Source organism: Stenella coeruleoalba (genome assembly GCF_951394435.1).
Source record: "Stenella coeruleoalba genome assembly, chromosome: 3".
NCBI lineage: Eukaryota > Metazoa > Chordata > Mammalia > Artiodactyla > Delphinidae > Stenella > Stenella coeruleoalba.
In genome coordinates, this window is record NC_137148.1 from 52115754 (window position 1) to 52134418 (window position 18665).

An 18665-nucleotide genomic window follows, 5' to 3' on the forward strand; every position below is an offset into this window, starting at 1 on the left:
CTGAATGGTGGAAAACTATAAAAATTGTAATTCACCAACCTACACTTTAGATTTATGGACTGACACATAATAAAGTCTTCTTGTTTAATGATCCAGAAGATTTGGGCCTGTTTCAGGTTTTAGGACAGTTGTCATTTCACTGAGGGCAAGTTCTTAAACATCTTACGTGTGGTAGGCTTGGTTCCTAAAGGTTTAATTTTAAGATGCTACAGAGAAGAGAAAGAAAAGTCCTAATGTAATGCCACCTAATATAGATTTTTTTCCTCTAGTACAGATGTTGCATGTTACCTAGATAAAGAACTAAAAATTCTCTTGAAGAGTATCTACACCAAAATCTTGCCTTTCTAAACTACTATGATGAAGGGTAGCTCTTTACACCTGACAAACAGCATTGTGTAAGAGACCAAAATCAAAAAAAATAGCAGAAAACAGCTCTTAAAAGTTTTTGATACCATGATTTTTTATTTGTAGGGAATTTACCTTAATTAGTAGGGAATGACTTAACTTTCTACTTTACCATTTTGCCTTTAGCCTTTGTGTAGGAATTAAGGTGTATAGTGATCCTGCCTCCCCAGTGAATCTGCTGGTTTGTTTATGACCATTTTTAATTTTTTCCTTTTCTGTCATTTAAAAGAAGAATTTTTCATGCTTGGAGAAAATTTAATTAAAATACTAATCCCCCAAATTGGGTTTCGGCATAGTTAGCTGATCCCCAAAGAGTGTTAAAAGAGAAACCCTGTCCCATCTGACTGGATGCAATGACCAAGGTTTCTTTCTTCCCTCAACACAACATTATTACAGTTATGTCTCTCATCTGAAACTGGATAGCCCTTCAAAATTGAATATGCCTTCTCTTATGAACACTTGATGAGAATAAAAGCAAAAAAGACACATGCTTTCATTTTCTTTGAAAAGCAGTCAATGTCCGAAGTTTACTTTTTCAGTTTATTTTTAATGGAGAAATTTCCACTAGGAACAAATCCACCTAAGTGATTATCTAGTACCAACTGTATCAAGGCAAAGGGTAAAGGTTATAAAATCTAAGTACTAGGTTAAGATAGCCTTTTCCAACATACCCACAATAATGCTATATAAATGGATACTTGTTAAAATTTTTTTTGAAAAATTGGGGTAATGAACACAGCAACCCTTCAAACACCCCTCTCCAGTGAATGATTCTTGAGTTTTCATTTCACTGCATTTACCTTGTAGTTCCCTTTCCTGATAAAATATAGGCCCAGTGCATCTGGTCCACTATGTATGTACAAGGGGAGAGGTAAATATGACCCAGGCTCTCTTGTTTCTGCCCATATGAGCTGAAACCCATTCTAGCTGCTTATTGCATAGAGCTTGGGGGCTCACCTGAAATTTTACTGCCATGATAAAATGTCACTAGCATTTGTTGTCAGAGACACTGTATGGCTTAGAATGGTTTAAAGGTATGGTGTTCACTGAATCCAACAAGACACTTGACATCTAGATGGATGTCTTTAAGGCTAAGATGAAGGATATGACAGGATAATCTTTAGCCAGCTGGATTTCCAGCTATTGAAACAACCTGAACGAGCTGAATAATGATTCACATTGCACTAAGGGAAATTTCCAGTCCTTTGTATGAAGACATAAAGCATCCTATAGAAGGTATTACCAAATTTACAGATAACAGAGCTGGAATGATTACATATGATGACATTTGAAACTATTTCAGTGCTGAGACAAATTTAAGATGAAATTGGACCCATTACATTGCCAAGGTGATAGGAGGGGAAACCTGACTTGATAGTGGTATACTCAAGAAAAAAAAAACTGAAATTTTTATTTGACTAAGTTCTAGTATAAGCTCACAGTACTGCACACCTTCGGAGGGGACAGGAGGCGAGAACTAAAGCCTTGTAAAAGTGGGTTGATGGAAGAATGTGTCCAGATCAAAAGAAAAGTCGCACTGGACTCCGATGTGTTAAGATCAATCACGGCTAGAATATCGTGTTCTAATTGAGGTGTTGCATTTTAATCAGACTTTGGCCAAGTATTACCATGTTTGGAAGAGTAGGAAAAGGAGGGTGATTAGAAAACACTTCTCAAGAGCAATACATGAAAGAATTAGGGAAATTCAATCTGGAGATGAATTCAGACATACAAATGATAACTGTTTTCAAATACTTGAAGAATATGGAAGAGAGAATAGAGTTATTCTTCACTGTTTCAAGCGCCAAAGCTTTAGAGAAATGGTTGGAAAATATAAGGAGACTTTAGCTCAGTATGAGGAAGCAGTTTCTAATAATTATTGTTGATTACAAATACATTCCGCTGCTATTAATGAGTGTTCAAACAAAGCCTGTGGCCGCCAGGAGTGTTAAAGAGGGAATTCCTCCTTTGAGTAGATGTTCGTACCAGATCAGCTTTGAGGTCTCCTCCAAAGTTTAAGATGCAACAAATAATCATCAGAAAAACATCACTCAGGTGAAAGAAATGTTTACAATGCTGGACCTTAGAAATGGCATTTAGATGATTGCAGCTCCTTTATACTATAGGGATGTAGTTTAAGCATTGCCTTATTCCTCATTCATGATCAGCCAGTGTTTATCCAGACATTATTATCAGTTTTCTGGTGGGTAATCTGGTAACTGAGAATGGGAGGTTAAGAGCCGTATTTGACCGTAAGAAAGCCAAAAGCTCTCACAGAATGAATAAGGTTCTTTTTCTCCCTTTTAGAAAATTTACAGTTGCTCTCTGTCCTTTCCACCCACTGCTATCTTCATCACACACATACACAGAGGCAAAAATCTAACTCAAATATCCAGTTTATTATGCATGCATTCCACCACATTGCCATCTCTTTGGGTCATTATTTCTATCCCCTGTCCTCCACAGTCCTTGGCTCATAGGGAATAGGCCATAAATGTTTGTTAAATAAACATACCTTCTTTAAGATTACTTTTTGATATAAGGATACATTTTTCTACTGCAAGATACCTAATTTACAAATGAATCTAAAACTACATAGATTCTTTTTACACCTTCCACAAGAAGAGGCTCTTTTCCTTAGTATACTGAAAAAGTTTGTGTGTGAAGTAGATGGAAGAAACATGCATTTTGTAAAAGAAAAATTAAGGAGTGGAGTGTTTCTAAAGATTCCTCCACTTCTCTCTGTAATTATGTTCTAAACCTCGGAATTTCTTAATGTAGAAGCCCTGGTTCCCTAGAAGATCTACGAAAGGAAGAAGAGAACAGATGTCCATGACTATCCTGAAATTATGTTGAAATTTTTGTGTACATGGATAAGTGCAACTTTTCTGGGGAAAGGATCCCTAGCATTAATCAGAAAATTTTAAGAACTACTGTCTTAATTTTTTTCAGACTTTTGTTTTTTAATTCAATTTGAAGACTATAAAGTACCCATTATGTATCAGGTGCTGTGCCTGGTACTGAGGATACAAAAATGACAGACAACCTTGAAGTCAAGTTGCTCACAATTTATGAGGAAGGCAATTAAGTTCATAATTCATCGAGAAATTATAAAAGAAAGGTATGTTTAAAAAGCTTTTCTGCTGTTTTTCCCCAACACTGGTTGACTCCATTGTACAATTAGAACTTTGTGCCACAGAATTTTATAATTACCATGCCACCTGCCACCAGGTTTCTAACATAATGGTTGATTTTCTCTTTTCAGCATGTCAACAGTGGGATTGCATGGTGTTCTTCTGTCTGTTTTCCAAGAGTTTTTTAGACTCTGTGGCTAAAGAACTCATAAATAAGAGATGAAAATGTTCACTTTAACCATTTTTATGTATTGTGATTAAATGGGTATAAACCTCTAGCCGTTAGAGGAATGAGTGTGGGACTCTTCTTGACCTGATAGATGTTTTATACCCAAGAGGCATTGGTACATCCTAGAAGACAGGCTAAGATGACCATTGAGCTGTTTAGAGAAGGTCCAGAATTAGTCAAGATTCCTTACTTCCTTCTCCCGTCAGTGTTGTTAATGTTTGTTTACTACCAATAAGAGCCAAAGGAAAAGCACCCAACTCTTCAATCCCTCACTGTCTATTATTTGTAACCTCCTTATATGAGGGTAGCAGCTAATTAAGCATTAGATCAATGAAAGACTGTAAAAACTTCAGAGTTCCAGGGTTCGTGACAAGGACTGGAACTAGACTTTCAACTTACACCTCATTTCCTTGTGTAAATGTACAGTAATTTACTTAATCAATTCTCTGTCAATGAACTTTTATGTCGTTTTCACTCTTTGGACACATCTGTCAATTTAGCTCTTAAATTCTTAAAAGTGTAATTCCTGATTCAAAGGGTAGAAACACTTTAAATGTTGACATATATTGTCAAATTAGAGCCCTGTTTCTTAATACTGTTTACTACAATTGTTTAACGTTGAGGCAGTCACAAAAGATAAATGAGGAAAAGTGATTAGCCAGCAAAGCAAAATATCTGGTGTGACACCATTTATATTGCTTTCTTTCCCCATTGAGTGATGAGGACTAAAGGTTACTTCTTTTAGAAAATGGTAGGAGTGATTCCAGACAGGAATTTTCTTTCTCTATTAATGATTGGGTAGGTCCCAAAAGGAATGTAAGACTTTATCCCAGAACAAAGCCATCATCAGTCCTTTTGTATTCAGGGCAAAGTGGGGAAAACCAAAAGATCCATTTTGTCATCCCTGTCTCAAATCAGATGCCTTTCTGTGGTCTTAAACGTTTGTGTGACTGATAAGTGGGACCTCTGTTGTAATTCACAATGCAGTCACTGTTCTAAACATGTACATGGCCCACTCTGTCTCAGCTTCGATTATAAAATCTTCAGCCAGAGGCTATTATCCTCTGTTTTGTTCTGTCAGTGACACAGTTAGCCAGTGAATTTCCAACTGGGATCAGGTGGCAAGAGAGAAATTTCTCACACTTCATCTCTCAAGCTTTTATACACCCCAGGACATTTCCTCCTTTGGGGGGCCCCTGATTGTGGAAACTCCTTATATGTCTGTGCAGAATACATGAGAGCTCTCAAAGATTTGGCTTCTTGCATAACTCATCAACCAAACTTTAAGTAAGGTTACAGACTTGTTCCAGGAAAGCCAGACTGCTACCTGGTTGACCCTTAGCCGCTGAAGTTCAGATTAAGGGGGAAAAAAATCACTAAGCCCTGGTTAAACTTTTTAAGCCGTAGTTTAACTTTTCCCTAGTTAAAACCAACCTGTGTTGTAAGGGTGCTGTGTATTTGGGTTAAAGTCTACAAAGATCTTATTAGTCGCTCTGACTACCTAATAAATATCTCAGGGCCCTATCAGAATCCAGCCAGGGTGTGTTAGTTCAAGAACATACTGTTTTCTGTGGTGCCAGTAGACAAAATGTCAATACGCCTGCTGCATTCCTCTGGGGTAATAGAAATGAAGTCATTACATTAGAAAATGAATCATGTGCCTAAGGTACACTTCTCACTCTGAACACACTGACTCTCCCGGGTTAAGGTCACTAATCCGTCAGCTGGAAGTAGCCAGAAGAGAGTGAGGTGGAAGTGTCACTCAAGGAGCATTGAGGTTTATGATATTTGAGATGGCAATGACAGTGGTTGATGTGGAGGCTGAAGTTTAAATGTGTCAATCAGAGGGTAAATGCTGAGAGGCCAGGGCAATTTTAGACATCAAAGGGGGAGCACTAATATTCAAGAGAAGAAAGTATTGTGTTTCAAGGACCTGCTTGATTAACAAACTATTATTATAATTCAAGAGGAGTAGGGAAAGTTTTACTTTTCAAAAATAATATAGGAGAATATCTAAAACCAAAATTTTTTCAGGTCTTGCTAAGCTTTAATAATAAAAGGTATGAATTAGAAGGAACTCCTAAATACTACCTTATTACCTGTTATGTATTAAAAGTTTTGTAGTCATGTTTTTTTTCTCCCCAAAGGTCATGTGAAGACCCCGACTTTTTTTTCTTTTTTCTTTTTTTTCTTTTTGGCAGCATTGGGTCTTCGTTGCTGCACGCGGGCATTCTCTAGCTGCGGTGCGCGGGCTTCTCATTGCAGTGGCTTCTCATGTTGCGGAGCATGGGGTCTAGGCGCACGGGCTCAGTAGTTGTGGCGCACAGGCTTAGTTACTCCGCAGCACGTGGGATCTTCCCAGACCAGGGCTGAAACCCACGTCCCCTGAAGTGGCAGGTGGATTCTTAACCACTGCCCCACCAGGGAAGCCCTGTAGTCATGTTTTAATGGAACATTACCAAAGATGACCTTTACTGTGTGTGCCAGAAAAATCTAGCTGTCATCTTGAGACTAGAGGAAGCATAAAAGGAGCTATTGGGCAAACTCGACAACAGTTTCTAACATTCCTAAACAGCCTAATCAATAAGTAAAAGGACAAAATGGTGTCGCTGAACCCTCTGGGAACCTATAATCAACATAAAAAACTCAGAAATTATCCTTTTTTTTAAAAGTGAAGTATAGTTGATTTACAATGTTGTATTAATTTCTGCTGTACAGCAAAGTGACTCAGTTTTATATATATATATACACACACACATTCTTTTTCCTGTTCTTTTCCATTATAGTTTATCTCAGGATATTGGATATAGTTCTCTGTGCTATACAGTAGGACCTTGTTTATCCATTCTATATGTAATAGTTTGCACCTACTAACCCAAAATTCCCAGTCCATCCCTCCCCCACCCCCTCCCCCTTGTCAACCAGAAGTCTGTTCTCTATGTCTGTGAGTCTGTTTCTGTTTTGTAGATTGGTTCATTTGTGCCATATTTCAGATTCCACATATAAGTGATATCATATGGTATTTGTCTTTCTCTTTCTGACTTACTTCACTTAGTATGATAATCTCTAGTTGCATCCATGTTGCTGCAAATTGCATTATTTCATTCTTTTGTTTTTTTTGTTGTTTTTTTTTTTTTGCAGTACGCGGGCCTCTCACTGTTGTGGCCTCTCCCGTTGCGGAGCACAGGCTCCGGACGCGCAGGCTCAGCGGCCATGGCTCACAGGCCTAGCCGCTCCGCAGCATGTGGGATCTTCCCGGACCAGGGCACGAACCCGTGTCCCCTGCATCAGCAGGCGGACTGTCAACCACTGCACCGCCAGGGAAGCCCTATTTCATTCTTTTTATGGCTGAGTAGTATTCGGAAATTGTCATTTTTATCATGACTTTGATCTTGAATATTTCTTTTGCCCACAAAGTTCACACTGCACCTCTACCCTCTCCTACACGTTCTCACTTACACCGCATTCTTTGAGGAAAGAAAATACAGTTTCAGGTTGGGTGTTTCTTTTGATGCTAAGATGCTTAAAAGGTAAGTGTAGAAAATGAGAGAAATAAATGTTTATTCCTTTCCCATCTGGATTTTACAAAGCAAACTACAAGAGAAAACAGTCAGTGTGCATTTGTTCCCTCCTGTCTCTCTTATTCTGCTCAGGATTAAATGTTCCCCTTGTGCTCAACCAAAATGGAAATATGATCTCATGTGTGTTTATTGTGGTGCCTTTGTATTTCCTAGGCCAATAGGGGGCAAATTTTGATTTACTGACATTACTTCGTCCCCCAAACACAGGGAAATTCTTCAGGGAGCTTGCTGTAAGCGTCTCCAAATGCAGCTGAATCTCTTAGGTAGACACTGTATAAAACTAGAGTGATGCTTTAAGATGCTAAAGGGACATCATTCAGTAGTGTCATCGCCACACTCCAAGAGCAAGTCCAAGTATTCTACCAGACAGGGTTGCCAAATACTAATCAGACTAATTGGTTACCAAGGCTATTCTTAAATCTTCTGATCTTGGAATTTCTCCAGTGAGAAGAAAGGGAGCTATATTCCATTCCCCATATAAAATACAAAAATTTCAATCACATTATACACTTAAGTGAGCAAGAAATTATCAAGAAAAAATTACCCTATCTCAAATAACAATTTAGAGAGAAAACAAGTGTCCATATATGTGTGTTTACTTCTTTTCTCTCAGTGTCATTTCTCTATGTCCAGTAAGCAACAAAATACATTTCAAAGGACAAAACAGGCTAACTTAAGTAAGATACATCAAAATGAAGAGACTCATAATAGCCACTGCAATTTCCCATTGTAAAGGAAAGAAAGTTTCCAATATGGAAAATGGGATTAAATTTAAGAAACTGAAGAGTTTCAAATGCATAGGGAATATCATGGAAAAAAGAAATTATTATACTTCCATTCACAGCCATCAGACTGGCAGCAACCTGACAATATCTATTAAGGTTGAAGATGTGCACATCCAGTAATTCCACTCCCACATATGTACCACGAGACAAACTCTTCAACATGTGTACCATGAGATGTCTTCTAGAGCATTCACAATATCTTTGTTTGGAATAGTAAGACAGTGAAAACCAACAAAATACCCGCCAACCTAAGAGTGGATAATGCATTGTGGTGTATTCGAACGATGGGCTATACTGCAATTAGGATGAGTGAACTAAGCTACATACATCAATATAGATATAATTCAAGAACAATGTTGAGCAAAAAGTACCACTGCAGAAGAATATGTTTGGGGTTATATATATATATATATATATATATATATATATAAAACTTTATATACATATACATATATGTATTCAACACAATAGATAACTTGGATCTATACATAGTAGTAAAAGTATAAAAACGTCCACATGAAAATGGACACCAAATTCAGGACTGTGGTTCCCTCTGGTGAGGGAGAAAGGAGAAGGGGTTGTAGGAAAGATATTCAAGGAGCTTCAACTATAACTGCAATTTTTTTTCTTTAAAAATCCAATGCAAATATGTTATAAGACTTTTTAAAGCTTTGTTGTTTATTGGCTTGAAATATTTTATTAAAAAAATAATACTTGGGCTTCCCTGGTGGCACAGTGGTTGAGAGTCCGCCTGCCGATGCAGGGGACACGGGTTCGTGCCCCGGTCCTGGAGGATCCCACATGCCATGGAGCGGCTAGGCCCGTGAGCCATGGCCACTGAGCCTGTGCATCTGGAGCCTGTGCTCCGCAACGGGAGAGGCCACAACAGTGAGAGGCCCACGTACCGCAAAAAAAAAAAAAAAAAAAAAAAAAAATACTTATGAAAGATTTGTCAGAATGTAGCTTTCAAAGTAAATTTTTGCCAATCCATCCAACTGCAATCTTGCAAAACTGAGGCATATGGAATTCCCACATTCAAACTTTTTGCTTAAGAATGCCCCTTGGATGCCCCCATAAATGCCCAAAAGGAGCATCCTAATCTAATGTAAATCTGAAACAGTTAAGGTTGTTATATGAAAAGCATGGGAGTTGAGGGGCCTGAGTCCTGCCATCTTAGCCTCAGTGGTACTCTTGGCCCCAAGGCTTAATCTAAGAGTTTGGTTAGACTCCTGACTACTCATCCCAAGGTTGTGGAGCTCAACTAGTATGAATTATCATTCCCCCTTTTCTTTCTTCCTAACAGAGCCCAGATTTTCACCAGGTATCTTGATTCATCTAAGGGTTATGCCAAGACCCTTGCCAATAATTGATTCAGGAATGGTCATATAAATTAACCTGCGCCAATAAAAAGTGAGGAGAAGTTTGCTAAGGACATCTGAGGACACTTCCCTTGTTCTCAGGATAAAGCTACAGAAAGAAAGGGTCTTTTCCTCTGGCATTGTTGGTATAGATTTGAAACCCAGAACTGTAGCAGCCATTTAACTATCAGGCTGAAGAAAAAGCCAACACTTGGTGAAGGGCAGAACCAAAAGAGTTAAAAACATTAGTCAGTGCAGCTAGATTATGTCAAAGACCACCTCACCTCTGGGCAAGGTGGTCTCCAAGTAAGCAAGCCAATCTAGTTCTGTATTGTTTAAACTAGTTAGAGTTGGGTTTTTCTTACTTGTGGCCAAAGACATTCTTACTGAATGAAGCACTCATATATGATTCAGCTTCCTCAGCTGTAAGCAGAGATATTGTCTGCCCTGCCCTCCTAGTTCACTCAATGGTTTTCGGAGATCATGATGAGCCAGTTATGTGAATGTGCTTTGTAAACTATAAATTACTATTCAAGGGCAAACTGGTACTATCATTAATGATTTTGCTATGAAGTTTGGGGTACAAATTTTTTTTAACATCTTTATTGGAGTATAATTGCTTTACAATGGTGTGTTAGTTTCTGCTGTATAACAAAGTGAATCAGCTATACATATCCCCATATCCCCATATTTCCTCCCTCTTGCGTCTCCCTCCCTCCCACCCTCCCTATCCCACCCCTCTAGGTGGTCACAAAGCACCGAGCTGATCTCCCTGTGCTATGCGGCTGCTTCCCCACTAGCTATCTATTTTACATTTGGTAGTGTATATATGTCCATGCCACTCTCTCACTTCATCCCAGCTTACCCTTCCCCCTCCCCATGTCCTCAAGTCCATTCTCTACATCTGCATCTTTATTCCTATCCTACCCCTAGGTTCTTCAGAACCATTTTATTTTTTTTTAGATTCCATATATTGACGTACAAATCTTTTGTTTACTATAAGAATTATGTATGTCTTAGAATGTAGAGTTATTTAACTCATTTATTTTATTTTTAAATTTTATTTATTTTTGGCTGCGTTGGTTCTTCATTGCTGCGCGCGGGCTTTCTCTAGTTGCAGTGAGCAGGGGCTACTCTTCGTTGCAGTGTGCAGGCTTCTCATTGTGGTGGCTTCTCTTGTTGCAAAGCATGCGCTCTAGGTGTGTGCGCTTCGGTAGTTGTGGTGCACGGGCTTCAGTAGTTGTGGCTCACGGGCTCTAGAGCACAAGCTCAATAGTTGTGGCACACGGGCTTAGTTGCTCCGTGGCATGTGGGATCTTCCTGGACCAGGGCTCGAACCAGTGTCCCCTGCATAGGCAGGCAGATTCTTAACCACTGCGCCACCAGGGAAGTCCCTAGCTCATTTATTTTAAAGTAATAGATACTTCCAGAAACCTTGTGAAAATTTACACATCATTCTTTTGAATCATATAAAACAGTTACATATTTATAGTATCAGTTAAGAACATCTTTAGCAATGAGTTTTTACACAAGTACAGGACCAAGGGACTATAAATAGCCATTTATGTTAAAGGAATTAAAAGATATTTGTCTGTAAAATGTGATATCCTTACTTAAAGGCTATGTGATCTTTGTCATAACCTGTCTGTGTCTCAGTACGTGTGGTATCTGTAAGGGTTAAGAGAGAAAAATACCATAACATACTTAGACCAGGGCCTGCCACATGGTAACAATCAGAATGAAAACAGCCAATACTTATTTAGCATTTTGTGTATTCCAGACATGTTCCAAGCACTTCACATTCGTCAGTTCATGCAGCAGAACTGTATTGCTGTGTTGTTGTAGTTTTAATTTTTAAAGTAGGTTTATTCTTTTCAAGAAAGTATTACATTCCTATTATTTTAAAAATTCAAACAATTCAGAAAAGTACAAAAATGAAATGAAAGTCACCCAAAATTACATCTTACTACCTGGATGCTGGATAAGTAACTAGGCACTTCTCTGTTTAACATGGCATGTACACGTATGTACACATGTGTACACATATGCACAAGCATGTGTGTGCATACATATATATGTACATATCTATTTTTAGTAAGACAAAAAAGGCATTACTTTTTAAACTATATAGTTGGTTCTACAACCTAGGGAATAAAAGAAATAAGACTTTTTCATTTTATTTGGGATATTTCTTATAAGTGAGTAGGGTCTAGACAGGCCACAGACACCTAAATATCAATGCATCTTTATATAAACAGGGTCATACTTACTTTTTTTTTTTACTGGTCTTAAGTTTTTTTTAATTTAAAGTAGCCCTTCAGTCACAGCACATCATCATTTTTCATCATAAGTACTTATTCCTACCTAATATTTCTCATATTAATTTTTTTTTTTTTTTGCGGTACGTGGGCCTCTCACTGTTGTGGCCTCTCCTGCTACGGAGCACAGGCTCCGGACGCGCAGGCTCAGCGGCCATGGTTCACGGGCCCAGCCACTCCGCGGCATGTGGGATCTTCCTGGACTGGGGCACGAACCCGTGTCCCCTGCATCAGCAGGCAGACTCTCAACCACTGCGCCACCAGGGAAGCCCCCTCTCATATTAATTTATTAGCTCCCCTAACAATGGTCTTATCTTTTTTCTGCTTTTTAAAATAAATTTTTTAATTTTTATATTCAATTAAAAAAATTTTAATAAAGGGAATTTTTTTAAACTAGCAATTTGCTTAAGGTGTCAGCATTTGCAAAGTAGTAAAGCTATAATTCAAACCCAAGTGTGTCTGATTCCAAAGTCTGTCATCTTTTTATGAAATTATGACACCTCCCCTCATCTCTGCCCTACCTAGTTTCCACAGCTGGCCCCAGTGAGTTCTTCACCAGAAGGCTCAGTCTCACTTGTTTTCAGATTTATACATCTCTGAGATACAAGACAGATCTCTGGTTCTGTCTCTCCCACACCTTTAAGATCTTAGGAACATTAATCACATAGATGATTAGAATGTATTTGTCTCCCTATGGGAGACATGGTAGAACACAAAAAAACCCACAGTCATTACCTTTCAGAGGCTCAGATTCCAAATCTAAAATCAGATACTTGACAGCTACTCGATGATATTTAACCGGTGTGATGGTCCAATTTTGTCAACTTGGCTAAGCTATACTTAGTTCTTCAATCAAATACTAATATAGGTGTTGTTATGAAGATATTTTGCAGATGTGATAAACATCTACAATCAGTTGACTTTAAGGAAAGGAGATTATACTCCATAATCTGGGTGGACTTGATCCAATCAGTTGAAAGGCCTAAAAACAGAATTGAGGTCCCTAAACAAGAAGAAATTCTGCCAAGGGACTGAAATGTCAACTCCTTCCTGAGAGTTTCCAGCCTACCCTTCCTGATGGCCTGCTCTGCGGATTCCAGACTTGCCTACATAGCCCCCACAGTTACATAAGCCAATTCCTTGCAATAAATCTCTCTCTTTCTCTTGTGTGTGTGTGTGTGTGTGTGTGTGTGTGTGATATGAAAAGCATGCAGGAGTGCTGAAAGAATGTGAGTTCTTCCAGCTATTAGTGTTCTGATGATAATCCCTGGGACTAATTAGTCCCTAGGTATTCATGTTGTTAGCTGGACTTAAGGTATCTACATGAATGATTATGCATATGTTACCATCTCTTCCCGTTCCCTGCCTATGATGGAGTGGGCTTTGTATTGCTTTCTACACCCAAATGATCCCAGACTTAAGCCCTTCCCTATCCTTCTAACCCTTGCCACTATGTCACCCTTTAGTCTGAGTCCTGAGTAGTGAGTACCATCTGAGTTTCCTAGTACTGTACACAGCCTGCTTTATTAGGAAATCAGTGGTCACCATATCTGGAATTAACATGACTGTTTCCTTTGAAAACTGAATAAGTAGCTTTGCCTGTCCCAGCTGGCTAGGCTTCTGGAGTCGACTTTTGCAGCCAGGTCCAACTTGCTGTTCAACCATGACAGGCAGATCTTAAACTTTTTCCATCTTATCAGCTTCATGCAGCCACCAGGAAAGCATCAAGCTTCCAACTTTCATGATATACACTATAAAAGATGGTTAGAACGACCAATTCCAATTAACCATGAATGGCTTAACCATAGAGAATAAGGCTTTTTCCAAAAGCAAGTAGGACCCAGTTTTCCAAAACTGAGACTGAAAATATTGTGTGTGTGTGTACACAACTAACTTTGTGACTTTATTTTCAGAAAGTAAATTATTTTTCAACTAGCTGTTTTGCTGTATTACTCATAGTGCTTAACAATTCTGTTCATGTAGCTAATTGCAAGTATATGCTAAATTCTGTAAACTTAAATATCCATGAGAATAGGAGAGTGAAACCGTGGGTAATGATTATTACATCTGCTAAGGTACTGCATACTCAGATTAGAGGCCCCAGGCTTTGGCCTCTCTATGTCTGATTGTCTTACATAGACATAGAGAATGGTCCTGAGGACACAGGGAGGGGGAAGGGTAAGCTGGGATGAAGTGGGAGAGTGGCATAGACATATACACACTACCAAATGTAAAATAGCTAGCTAGTGGGAAGCAGCTGCATAGCACAGGGAGATCAGTTCTGTGCTTTGTGACCACCTAGAGGGGTGGGATAGGGAGGGTGGGAGGGAGACGCAAGAGGGAGCAGATATGGGGATATATGTGTATGTGCAGCTGATTCACTTTGTTATAAAGCAGAAAGTAACACACCATTGTAAAGCAATTATACTCCAATAAAGGTGTTAAAAAAAAATAAGAAGGCTTCTCTGGTGGCGCAGTGGTTGGGGGTCCGCCTGCCGATTCAGGGGACACGGGTTCGTGCCCCGGTCCGGGAGGATCCCACATGCCGCGGAGCAGCTGGACCCGTGAGCCACGGCCGCTGAGACTGCGTGTCCGGAGCCTGTTGCTCCGCAACGGGAGAGGCCACAACAGTGAGAGGCCCACGTACATCTAAAAAAAAATAAAAATAAAAAAATAAGAATGGGCTATAGGGGATTGAGCTTCTTGGTGCCCAATAGCAAGGACCTGTAGAGAGATTTCATTGCTTCAACCACCTGGAAGCAAAGCCCCTTCAAAATGAGAAATGTTAATTCAATTCTCTCTTGCATCCCTTCTCGGCTGCGTTCTCCAAAACTGGGTGACTTTCAGTTACAAATCCATAGAAAATTAAAAGATGGTATTTTTTTGTTAACACTGCATATCCTTTAGATTCTGGAGCAAAATGGCCTGAAAATGGATCCTTAAATTACAGTACAATTTTTGCAGCTGGATTTATTTTGTAAAGGGAAGAAAAATGGGATGAAATACCTTGTGTACAGTCTTTTGTGTTATTGTATTGGAATAAATTTGGGCAGAGAAGTTGTAAGGTTAGGGTACAACAGGAGAGAAGGCAAAGAAACCTGTTTTGCTTGATTTTAATGAAAAGGAGGATGACTTGCTGTTGATTCAAACAGTCCAGCTGCTTCTCCTCCACCCCCCCATGCAATGGTGCTGCTGCTCCTTCATTGCAGCGCCTAAGTAAGCCACAGCCTCAGGCTGATCCCCCTGCCACACCCACCTCAGGCTCTGAGGATCAGAAAAATAGGAATGGTCTCCTCCTCTCGTACCCACCAGGGCACTCGTTATGGCCAGAGAGCTACCCAAGCTCATGGGGGACAATAGCCATTAAGGCAAGTCCCCAATGCGGGTGCGAGTGCTGAGACTGGGCCGCCAGTGGGATTGATCTGGGTCCCACTCCTTTTCAACTTCGGATGTATTTAATTAGCAGAACAATATGCCAGCTTTTAAAGATGACTCAAAGAGAATGGAAAATATTTTTTCATCGATATTTGCAACCCACAACTCGACCTGGGCAGATTTTAATAATTTATTAAATACTCTCCTCACTTCAGAAGAATGTAGAATGGTGCTCAATAAAGCTAGGGAAGACGCAGATCCACCTCGTACAGAAACCCCTGGCAACCCCGTAGGAGTTGCAGCAAATGTAGCTATACCAACAGCTGATCCTAATTGGGATATGAATGCTGGGGTAGGCCAAAACTTGAACATTATCAAGATTGCATTCTTGCGCGATTGCGAAGAGGGATGCCAAAACAAAGAAGCCTTAATAAAGTACAGGAGGTATGACAGAAACCAAATGAGGATTCTTCAGAATTTCTAAAAAGGGTTTTTAAAGCCTATAGGCAACATACAGGGACTTCCCTGGAGGTCCAGTGGTTAAGACTCAGCGCTCCCAATGCACAGGGCATGGGTTCGGTCCCTGGTCGGGGAACTAAGATCCCACATGCGACAAGGTGTGGCCAAAAAAAATTAAATTAAACCAGAAAAATATAATAATAAAACCTATAGGCATCATACAGATATAGATCCTGAGGCCCCAGAGAATTTAAAGATGGTCAATATGACTTTTATTGGTCAGAACACCCCCAATATACAAAAGAAACTGCAAAAGGTAGAAGGGCTTTAAGGATGCCTATGTTTCACCTTGACATTGCCTTCAAAGTTCTTAATGGCGGGGACCAGGTTCAGGAGAAAAGGGGACAGTGAAGAATAAACAACAGGCCACTCTGCTGGTGGCTGCCTTAACACAGGGAAGAGCTGGATCAAGGCAAAGACCGCCACAAGGGACTCAGCAAAAGGTAGGAAGCCCACATCTACTTCTGAGAACCTGAAGATCTATAATCACTTACAAGCCAGACTACTTCAAGTGGGCTGAAAGAGCTGACGTATCTCGAGTACGTATCTGCCTGTCATTACCCCACAGTCTCTCCTCGTCTTTCAGGTATCTGGTACAATCTGGAGAAATAAGGGTCACATATAAATAAACCTAATTGGATTAAGGGAAACAAAGAAGATTAACTCAATACCTATTAATTTGGATTAATGTCACATATCTTCCAATGTAGGCCAATGTGTAAGAGAATATGAATTTTTTAATTTATTTATTTATTTTTGGCTGTGTTGGGTCTTCGTTGCTGTGCGCGGACTTTCTCTAGTTGCAGTGAGTGGGGGCTACTCTTCGTTGTGGTGAGTGGGCTCTAGGCACACGGGCTTCAGTAGTTGTGGCACACAGGCTCAGTAGTTGTGGCACACTTGCATAGTTGCTCCGCGGCATGTGGGATTGTCCCGGACCACGGCTCAAACCTGTGTCCCCTGCATTGGCAGGTGGATTCTTAACTGCTGCACCACCAGTGAAGTCCCAGAGAATATGAATTGAAATGAATATATGTTTTCTGTTTTTTAAAGTCTATAGATATTTCTCTGACGAGTTAGATCTTCCTTAGTCATGATAGAAATAAATACCTATATGTAGAAAACAGTTATTTTCTTTTTAATCAAAGTATGGTTGATTTACGATATTGTGTTTCAGGTGTACCACACAGTGATTCAGTTATATATATAATATCCATGTATATTTTATATATATTTTCTTTTTCAGATTCTTTTCCCTTAAAGGTTATTACAAAATATTGAGTATAGTTCCCTGGTTTTTTGTAAATTATGGTAAAATAATATATGACATAAACTTTACCATTTTAACCATTTTTAAGTGTATAGTTCAGTGTGTTTAGTACCTTCACATTGTTTGTTGTGAAACCATCACCACTATATGAATTAAACAGCAACACCCCATTCCACCCTCCCCCACCCCCTGGCAACCACCAACCTACTTTCTGACTCTAAGAATTTTACCTCTCCATATCGCTCATATAAGTAAAATCACACAGTACTTGTTTTTTAGTGTCTGGCTTATTTTACTTAGCATAATGTCCTCATATTTCATCCATGTTGTAACATGTATCAGAATTTCCTTCCTTTTTAAGACTGACTAATATCACATTGTATATGTATACCACATTTTGTTTATCCATTCATTTTGTCAGTGGACATTTGGGTTGTTTTCACCTTTTGCCTATTATAAATAATACTGCTGTGAACATTAGTGTGCAAATATTTGCTCAAGTTCCTGCTTTCAGTTCTTTTGGGTATATATCCAGAAGTGGAATTGCTAGATCAAGTGGTATATTTTTTGGGTTTTTTTGAGAAACCGCCATATTGTTTTCCACAGCAACATTCCCACCAGTAATGCAGAAGGATTCCAATTTCTCTACATCCTCACCAACACTTGTTATTTTCTGTTTGTTTGTTTATAATGACCATCCTAATAGGTGTGAAGTGATATCTCACTGTGGGTTTGATTTGCATTTCCCTAATGATTAGTGATATTGAGTATCTTTTCATGTATCTACTGTCCATTTGTATATATCTTCTTTGAGGAAATATCTATTTAGGTCCTTAGCCCATTTTTAAATTGGATTGTTTGGGGTTTTTGTTGTTGTTGAGCTGTAGGAGTTTTCTTATATATTCTGGATATTAATTCCTTATCAGATATATGATTTGCAAATATTTTCCCCTGAAAAACAATTGTTTAATTTGACGTTTTACATTTTTTTCAAGCCAGAACACATGTATTTTATAACTAAATAAATGACACATGCTCATGGTGTAGTTTCAAAAAACATAAAAGGAATGAAAAAGTAAAAAATATTTGAAACCCCACAACTCAGAGAGAAAACCATATTTTGCTATATACCCTTCCAGGCTTTTCTCTAAACATATAGAAAAAATTTTACAACACAAATTATATATGCTATTTTATAACTTTTCCATAACAATAAACACAGGTATTCATAATTGTTCTAATGCACTACAAAGTACTCCATTGAATAGATATATCATAATATATTTAATCAGTCCACCAATGATAAAAGATTTAGGTGGTTCCTAACTCATCCTTGTAAACGATGCTTCATGTAGGCATGTATGTCTTACATATTTGTCCAGTTCATTCACTTGGGATAAATTCCCAGAAGTTGAGTTTCTGGGGCAAATGATATGCATATTTAAATTTTTGATAGCCTGTTTATTGCCAAATTACCTTCCAGAAAGGCTGAACCCGTTGACATTCTTCACTGTGTATGAGAATGCCCATTGTTATATACCCGTGCCAAATTGGCATGCTTTCAGGAATGGTAAAAATAGGTTCTTTCTGTTTTTCTCCTATGAGTCTTGCCAACATGCATGATGTGAAACTAAATGAGAGGAATATAAAGTTGACAGATGGGAGGTATTTTGGTCACTATACTGTTTTATCTA

The 18665-nt window shown here is 38.9% G+C and overlaps 1 protein-coding gene across 5 annotated transcripts in view; it reads left to right on the forward strand.

The window, feature by feature from the left end:
* NLN (neurolysin) overlaps positions 1-4882 on the forward strand; it is a 105661-nt gene extending 100779 nt beyond the window's left edge. For all 5 annotated transcript variants that reach the window (XM_079915681.1, XM_079915686.1, XM_079915685.1 and 2 more), the window contains one exon: positions 3358-4882. The gene's annotated coding sequence lies outside the window, so the exon portion shown is untranslated. The remainder of the gene's footprint in view (positions 1-3357) is intronic.
* Positions 4883-18665: the final 13783 nt, after the last annotated feature.